This window comes from Lonchura striata, chromosome 5 (genome assembly GCF_050655825.1).
Source record: "Lonchura striata isolate lonStrDom1 chromosome 5, ASM5065582v1, whole genome shotgun sequence".
Lineage (NCBI taxonomy): Eukaryota > Metazoa > Chordata > Aves > Passeriformes > Estrildidae > Lonchura > Lonchura striata.
Window position 1 is genome coordinate 7,103,415 of NC_140707.1, and position 9,875 is coordinate 7,113,289.

The following is a 9,875-nucleotide window of genomic DNA, read 5'->3' on the forward strand; positions in this document are numbered from 1 at the left end:
AAGATTTTAAAATTAGTTAAGAAGCCAAGTTGCTAGCAAAAATCACATGCCTTAGTTAAAGAGTAGCAAATATATTAGAAAAGTAAAGCTAGGAGTGACAGGGATAGATGTAGGAATTGTGAAGGAGCAGAGACCATAGAAATATCTTGCCTTAAGAATAATCAGCAGTTAGGAGATGTTACCGTGACCAGCAGATCAAAAAGTCCTGCAAACTGGCCATGGGTGAAGAGTTTACCTTGAGGAAGACAGCTTTCTCTCTCCCTTACACCCACTCCCTTATTTCAAAATCCCAAAGACCCAGTTAAGGAAACACGATTGCACAGCCGTAATGGATATTCAGCTGATTATAATACGAAGCGGGCAGGTAATGATTATGTATTATGTGTCCTTAGAAACAGCTTGGATATGTAAAACCTTTCCTGTATAAATAGAAAGCAGGAGTCTGCAACTCCTTGCACATGTATTTGGAAATGATTCCACATGTGTCCAGCACTGCAATAAAATACCCTTCTTTCCAGCTTTAATTAGTTGAGGAGCCGTCTGTCCATGCTTCAGTGCATCAGTGGATTCACACACAGGAGAGGCCCTTCTGCTGCCCTGAGTGCGGGAAGGGCTTCAAGCACAGCTCCAGCCTCGTCACCCACAGGCACATCCACACCGGGGAGAGGCCCGGTGAGTGTCCTGTGTGTGGGGAGAGATTCTCCAGAAGCTCTCGCTTGACCCAACACCAAAGGAGGCACCATTAAGGGAAGCCCTGCGAGTACCCCCAGTCCCAGTGTCACCCCCTTTCCTGCCCACAGAGCTCCTGAGCCAGCGGCGGCCGCAGCCGCTCCCCGTGGCCTTGCACAGGACCCCCTGTGATGGGGCAGGGAGGATTCGGGAGGGTTTGGGAGGATTCGGGGAGGATTTGGGGAGGATTTGGGGAGGGTTTGGGAGGATTTGGGAGGATTTGGGAGGATTTGGGAGGGTTTGGGAGAATTTGGGGAGGGTTTGGGAGGATTTGGGGAGGATTCGGGGAGGATTCGGGGAGGATTTGGGAGGATTTGGGGAGGATTTGGGAGGATTCGGGAGGATTCGGGGAGGATTTGGGGAGGATTTGGGGAGGATTCGGGGAGGATTTGGGAGGATCGGGGAGGATTTGGGAGGATTGGGGAGGATTTGGGGAGGATTTGGGAGGATTCGGGGAGGATTTGGGGAGGATTTGGGAGGATTCGGGAGGATTTGGGGAGGATTCGGGGAGGATTTGGGGAGGATTCGGGAGGATTTGGGAGGATTTGGGGAGGATTTGGGGAGGATTTGGGGAGGATTTGGGGAGGATTTGGGGAGGATTTGGGGAGGATTCGGGAGGATTCGGGAGGATTCGGGAGGATTTGGGAGGATTTGGGAGGATTTGGGAGGATTCGGGAGGATTTGGGAGGATTTGGGAGGATTTGGGCCGTGGCGGGCGGGTCCGGCCGGGACCGCTGGTCGCTGCGGGTCTGCCCAGCAACTGGTGAGTCATCAGCCGCGCTGTCTCTGATTGGCTGAGGGAAGGCGGGAGTAGGAAAAGGATCGGGAGAGATCCCGCCCCGAGCACCAGCGCTGGCAAAACAGTCCCAGCCCGGGCACAGGGAGGGAATTTATTACCATCCAAATCACAGCAGGAGAAGGGAAAGAAATCTCTCCAACACCTTCCCCCCACCCAACAGGGATCACCCAGACCAGGGGTTATCAATGATGGAGAGTCGGGGGCATCTGAGTTGGGATCAGAAGCCAATTTTATTGAGTGTATCAGGTGTTTATATAGAGTTTCACTTGTATGGTGCTTATATAGGGCTCTGTTTTTGGTAACAATTTCCCATTAGTTACACTTCTTTGTGACATCACATCACCTGGTAACATTATTTTATCACTATGTCTCACAATATGTTTCTTGGTCACTTCTTGCCCAGGGAGACTTTCTCTGTCTGTCTCTGCCATGGTTTCTGCTCAATCAGGCAGAAGAAGAAGATATCAGGCCCCTTTATCAGTTCCACTGTACTCTCTGTTTTATTCCCCATACCTCCCCCTATCTGTTCAAACAAAAATATATTCTTAAGTGATTTGTCTATTAATTTTTTCACACAATATAAAATACAAGGAATAAGCATAACAATACAAAATATAGTCCTAATACATATAAGCCTATTTAAACTAAATTTCTTATCCATCCACCAAGTCTCCAATCCCCCAGAAGCTGATCTAGCCCTGTAAGCCCTGATACCACTGGATAATCATAACCATTTCCCCAAGGGCATAAGTCTGTTAGAGGTTAAACAGGTGCTGATGTGGTGGCGAGGTCCTGTTCACAAGGGTTCTCCTCCAATGTTGATGTTCAAGGTGAATCTTCAAGTGATGCAGTCAAAGAATCTCAAAACGCCTTCACATTGTTTGCTGGAATCCACTTGGAACCATTCTCTGTGGAGATGCAAGCAAAACCTCTACCCCAGCCTGGTCAGAGAGAAAGCCAGGTAAACTTTCCTAGGAATTGTTCTGGGGAGTTTTGAGAAGGCTGAGAGAAAGAATTAAAGCAATCTTGCAGCTGGTGTTTTGAACAGTTGTTTTCTTATGTTTACTAAAGGGTGTTTCCTTAATTAGCCAATCATGTGAGGTGTGTTGATTAAAGGACCAGTCAGGTCTACCGGTGTTGGAGCAGTGTATAAAAAGAAATGGGTTCCTAAAAAAATTAGTATTAGTCTCCTGGAGAGAGTTAGACTTTATGTGTCGCCTGACTCTTGTTCCTGACTCAGTGGTGACACCAGGTGACATCAGGTGACCTAAGGATAAAGCCCCAATATCTTACCAGATCCTGGATCCTTCACTAAGGCAAGGGATTTTTCCTTTTGTTGCAATTATGAATTACAATTAAAATGTCAAACAATCAGGGGTTGGGGTCCGTCAAAGATCATTTCAAGAAGTTGAACACATAAAAGGCTTTCTGCAGTCTCTCCGAAGGGTTGTCCTCTCTGGCCCCCCCTTTCTATTGTACCAGGAGACGCTTGAGGGAGCCATGAGCCCATTCAGTGACAGATTGGCCTTTTGAGGAATGAGGAATACCTGTTTTGTGCATAATTCCCCAAAGGCAAAAAAGGTAGCAACTCAGCAGGAAGTATAAGCTGGGCCATTGCCTTTACTTCAGGTGGTATACCAAGAGTTACAAAAGCAGCAGTGAAGTTCTAGAGACATCTTTAGCCGTTTTCCCTGAACGGGCTGATGCAATGTCTTGGTTTGAAAAGACAGGAGTCTGTGTAGGAAGGCAAGACCCTCCTGTGAAATGGAAAATGTAAACCCCCCCTCCCTCCAAATTACCACAATTTCAAAATTAAAAGGCTCTCAAGCAAAGATATGGGAATGGGAATAACAGTTCTTTACTAGGAAAAAAACTAAATTTAAAAAAATGCAGTTAGTACAAACAAAACTAGTGATAGAGTCAGAAACCTGACACCCTGAGGAGTCAGGGTGTTGGTAATAGTCCAGTTAAATGGTGGTTGCTCCTCCTGGTGTGGAAGATGAAATGCTGCTGAAGCGGTGATCTCTAGAATGGTGGAGCTTTCTCTGAAGGTCTGGTAGTAGTTGGGCCTGGTCTTCCTCTGGGAATCCAGCAGAGAAGAAGCTGCTCCTCGGGGAATCCAGCGAAGTGGCTGCCAGTGTCTCAAAAAGTGCTGATTTTATGCAGGTAGGAATGCTTGGCTCCTCCCTCTGGGTGGAGCATCTCACAATGGGATGATGTAACTTTATCAGTCATGCAGTGAGTTATTCAATGGTCCATGAACAGAAGATCTCTCCCCGGAGGGAGACATTGTTCTTGGAAGAGATAAGAAAACTGCCCAACCTCCAACAGATGGCAAATGAATACATGCTTATCTTACAAACCAGGACACCCCACATCCCCATTGTCCCCAGTGTCCCCCTACTGTCCCGATGTCCCCAATGTCCCCGATGTCTCTGATGTCCCCAATGTCCACCCGTTATCCCTGATGTCCCCCCAAATGTCTCCACATCCCTGATGTCCCCCTATTGTCCCTTATGCTCCTGCATTGTCCCCATGTCCTCAGTGTCCACCCATTATCCCCGATGTCTCTGATGTCCCCAGTGTCCCCTCCCCATTGGCCCAAATATCTCAATGTCTCCAATGTCCCCACATTGTCCCCATGTCCCCCAATGTCTCCTATGCCCCTGCACTGTCCCCATGTCCCCAGTGTCTCTCCATTGTCCCCACATCCCTGATGTCCCTGATGTTCCCACATCCCTGATGTCCCCCCACATCCACATTGTCCCCGATGTCCCCAGTGTCCCGCCACATCCCTGATGTCCCCACATCCCAAATGTCCCCCCGTTGTCCCCGATGTCCCCACACCCCTGACACCCTGTCCCACTCCTCAGTGTCCCTGTTAGTGTCCACGCGGACGCCGCAGACGCGGGCACTGCTGGGGGCGCCGGGGCGGCTGCACTGCCCCTTCGCACCCCCGGCCGGGCCCTTCACGCTGCAGTGGCTGCGGCACCGCCACGGCGCCACGCGGCGCCTGCTGGCCTTCGACTCGGCTGCCGCCCGCCGCAGCGAGGCCGCGCCGGGGGTGCTGCTGTTCCTGGGGGGCCAGGGGAGCCCCCCCGGCACCGCGCAGGTGAGGGGAGGGGAGGGGCTGCGGAGCCCTGTGGGGACAGCGGGGGGCGCCACCGAGCAGGGGGGTGTCAGGTCCACCCGGCTGCCAGGGGGCGCTGGTGGGAGTGGGCGGCCTCAGTCCTCCTGGCCACTGGGAGGCGCCAATGGACAGCCTTGGTCCTCCCGGCCACCAGGGGGCGCTGCAGGCATGGAACTGCTTTGCTCCTCCCAGCCGCTAGGGGGCGCCACTGGCAGTGGGTGGTTTTGGTCCTCCCGGCCACCAGGGGGCCCCACTGGCACGGGAACAGCCTCGATCCTCCTGGCCGCTAGGGGGCGCTGTGGGCATTGGTTTTTTGGAAGGTTTTGGGAGCATTTTTTGGGGTTTTTTGGGAGGTCCTGGGGGGGTTCAGTGAGTGATTTTTGGGGGTTTTGGGGGCATTTTTTGGGTTTTTTTGGGGGAGTTTTGTGGGTGATTTCTGGGGACTTTTTTTGTGTGTTTCTGGGAGGGTTTAGCAGGTGATTTTTGTGGGTTTTGGGAGCATTTTGGGTTTTTTTTGGGGGGGCGGTTCTGGGGGTTTTTGGGCACAGAACGGCCACGATCCTCCCAGCTGCTAGGGGGCACCATTGAGGCTGAACGTTTCCTCGGTCCTCCCAGCCGCCGGGGGGTGCCAGGGAGGTGTCGCTGCAGCTGCCGCCGCTCTCGGTGTCGGACGACGGCGCCTTCGTCTGCTCCGTGAGCTCGCCCAGGGCAGGTGCAGCAGGTGCTGCGGCTGTGCCTGATTGGTCAGTGCCAGGAATGGCCGGGGCCGGGGCTCCAGTATGTCCCAGTCCCTCCCAGTCCCTCCCAGTCACTCCCAGTATCCCCAGCTCACTGTCCCATGTCCCAGCCCCTCCCCGGGTGTCCCTGCTGCCGTCCCGGCTGTCCCCGGGGCTCCCGGCCGATCTGCGCTGCGACGCCGTCGGCTTCTTCCCGCTGGACGTGGAGATCCGCTGGGAACACCGCGCCCACGGACACACCCGGCCACGCCCGGGGGACACTGAGGGGGACACCGAGGGGGACACCTTGGTGACCACCCTGGGGCCCGGCTGGGACATGCCACACCGGGTCACTGTGGCGGTAGCAGGTGAGGGACACATGGGGACATCAGGGATGGGGTTTGGGGACAACTGGGGACATCAGGGATGGAGCTTGGGAAACCTGGGGACATCAGGGACAGGGTTTGGCCACAGCTGGGGACATCAGGAACGGAGTTTGGGACACTTGAGAACATCAGGGATGGGGTTGGGGACACCTGGGGACATCAGGGATGGGGTGTGGATGGTCTTGGGACACCAGGACTGGAGCTGGGGACACCTGGGATGGGGTTTGGGACATTGAAGATAGAGTTGGGGACACCAGGACGGAGTTGGGTACATCAAGAGTGGGGTTGGGGACAGCTGGGGACATCGGGAATGGGGTTTGGAGGGTCTTGGGACAGCAGAGATGCCTGGGGACACTGCGGACAGGGTTGGGGACATCAGGAATGGGGTTGGGGACAGCTGGGATACGGCTGGGGACAGCTGGGACGGGGTTGGGGACACCGGGGATGGGGTTTGGGACACTGGGGACAGGACTGGGATCTCCTAAGGGACATCAGGAGCAGAGCTGGGGACATCGGGGGGTGGCCGGTGCCACCAGGATGGGCTCGGTGCCACCCGGGGGGTGTCGGTGCCACCCGGGGGTGTCGGTGACGCGTCCCCAATTTCCCCACAGGTGCCACCAGGCCCAGCGTGGAGAACATGGCAGGGATGGGCCTGGTGGACATTTGGGGAGGTCTGGGGAGGTTTGGGGACATCTGCGGACATCTGGGGATGTTTGGAGACATTTGGGGAGTTTGGGGACATTTGGGGAGGTTTGGGGATATTTGGGGATATTTGGAGAGTTTGGGGACATTTGGGGAGGTTTGGGGACATTTGGGGAGTCTGGGGACATTGGGGACACCGGTGGGGTTGGTGACACTTGGGGAGTTTGTTCCAGTTTGGATTTTAAGGTTCTTTTTTAAAGCATTGATTAAAAAACCCAAAGCACGAATTTAAAGTCATTAGAGAACCAATTACCCAGCTCCAATTGTTCACTGGATTTTTTTTAAAAAGCAATTTTTAAAAAGTTCTGTTTCCCATTTTATCGATTTTTCAGCAAATCTTCGCTTTTGTCACGGGAGAGAGAGGGGCAAAAAAAGGAGAAAAAAATGGGGGGAAAAAGGAAAAAAAAGGAGATTTCCATTCCCATTATTCCTTCATCTCCACACATCCAAATCAATAGCAGAGAGTTAGCAATGATCAATAGTAGGGAGTTATCAATAATCAATAGTGAGTTATCAATAATCAATAGTGGATTATCAATAATCAATAGCAGTGAGTTATAAAAAATCAATAGCAGATTATCAATAATCAATAGCAGTGAGTTGTCAATAATCAATAGCAGATTATCAATAATCAATAGCAGGGAGTTATCAATGATCAATAGCAGGGAGTTATCAATAATAGCAGATTATCAATAATCAATAGCAGTGAGTTATCAATAATCAATAGCAGTGAGTTATCAATAATCGATAGCAGATTATCAATAATCAATAGCAGGGAGTTATCAATAATCAATAGCAGTGCATCATTCAATCGGCATTTTTCACAATATTACAAAGAAATCAATCCAATATTATTTATTGATTATTGATTCTTGATAATTGATTATTAATTATTAACCATTACAAATAAATTTATCCGATATCAACTATTGATTATTAATTAATCAACACTAAAAATAAGTTGATCTATTATTAATTATTAAGGATTAATTAATCAATATTACAAAGAAATCTATCCAAAATTAATTATTAATTATTGATTATTAAGAATCAATATTACACATAAATTAATCCTATGTTATTAGTAATTTATTATTAATCAATATTACAAGGAAATCAATCCTATATTATTAATTATTATTAATATTACAAAGTAACAAATCCAATAGTGTTAATCAATGTTAAAAATAAAATAATCCAATATAAATTATAAATTATTAATCAATATCACAAAGGAATCAATCTATATTATTAGATATTAGTAATTATTAATTATTAATCACTCGATATTACAGAAACTTTTATCCACTCTTCATTATTATTTATTATTAATCAATGCTACAGAGGAATCAATCCAATGTCAATTATTTATTATTAATTAATCAATATCACAAATTAATAGTTCCAGTATTAGTTATTAATTATTGATTATTGAGCAATGCCACACAGGAATCGATCCAGCATTAGTTATTGATTATTGATCAGTGTCACACAGGAATCGATCCAGCATTAGTTATTAATTATTGATTATTGATCAGTATCACACAGGAATCGATCCAAAGCTCGTTCCCGTGTAACGTTTCCCGCTCGCCGCGAGCTCTGAAAGCACCGATCACGGGTCTATAAAATCACAAACTAATCACTAATTACACAAGTTAATTAATAATAAACTAATTATTACACAAGTTAGTTAGTAATAAATAACTAAACAAGTTAATTAGTAATGAAATAATAATTATAATAGCGATGAAATCGGAGCAATAAAAATGTGGACAATGAGAGTCAGGACACCACAAGATGATAAAAAAATGAAGAATTTTGGACACCCAGGAGTTCTTGGGCACTGTGAAAACACCGATCAGTTGTTCTTGAAATGTTAAAAGTTTATTAATAATAAAATAGTTATTAAAAATATAAAATAAAAAATTAAAATAATAAAAATAATAAAATTAAAATACAAAATAAAATCAGAGTTATCAAAATCTGGACAATGACATTTAGGCCACCACAAGGCGATAAAAAGAAAATAATTTCGGATGCCCGGATGTTTTTGGGCACCGTGAAAAATGCCAGTCTGGTTCTTTAAAATATTTTAAAAATTACTGATTCAAACAAGTTAATTAGTAATAGAATAGTTATAAAAATAGCAATAAAGAGGAGTAATAAAAATTTGGACAATGAGGGTCAAAGCACCACGAGATGATAAAAAATGAAGAATTTTGGACATCCAGGAGCTTTTGGGCACTGTGAAAACACAGATCAGTTGTTTCTGAAATTTTAAAAGTTTCTTAGTAATAAAACAATTATTAAGACATATAAAAATAAAAATAAAATAATAAGAAATAAAATAAAATAAAATTTAAAAATAAAATCAGAGTAATAAAATGTGGATAGCGAGGGTCAGGCACCATGAGACAATAAAAAATTAAGAATTTCAGACATCCAGGAGTTTTTGGGCACTGTGGAAAATAACAATCAGTTGTTTTTTAAATTTTAAAAGTTTATTAGTAATAAAATAGTGAGTAAAAAAAAAAAGTAAATAAAATCAGAGTAATAAAAATGTGGACAATGAGGATGAGAACACCACAAGATGATAAAAAATGAATTTTGGACATCCAGGAGTTCTTGGGCACTGTGAAAAGCACCACTCGCTGGTTTTTGAAATTTAAAAATTTACTAATTCAAAAAGTTAATTAGTAACAAAATAGTTATAAAAATAGCAATGAAATCGGAGCAATAAGAATCTGGACAATGAGGGTCAGGACGATGACAAGACAATAAAAAGTAAGGAATTTTGGACATCCGGATGTTTTTGGGCACTGTGGAAAACACCAGTCAGTTGGTTTTTAAAATTGTAAAAGTTTATTAGTAATAAAACAGTTATTAAAAACCAGCGATAAAATCAGAGCAATAACAATGTGGACAATGAGGTCAGGACAGTGACAAGACAATAAAAAGCGAGGGATTACGGACGTCCGGATGTTTTGGGCACTGAGCTGCCAAAGCCACGCCTTGAACAAGGAATAACCCTAAAAGCAGCAGCCTGTTGCATATTCATCGATCTCATGCATGATGCATCAATCCTGTCCAGCCACAGAGCCCGGAGCAGTGGCAGCCTCTTCTCAATCCCGCGGCGCCCGCAGGGCTGAGCGGGGCACGGAGAGTGAATTTCCTTTAATCAGGGAGCGCTTGTGGCAGCACATTGCTCTGCCTCCCAGCATTTTCCACAGAGGAGCACAGAGGGAAACGAAAGAGAAAACAATTTCTGTTTCTGCTCCTTGTTTTAGTATGTGGAACGTGTTTGCAGAATTGTTTAACAATTTGTTACCCAAATTGTTGTGGGGTGGTTGCTGGGTTGGGCTCTGGTGAGGATCGTTTGAGCCTGGGGCCAATCCAACCCACCTGGGGCTGGA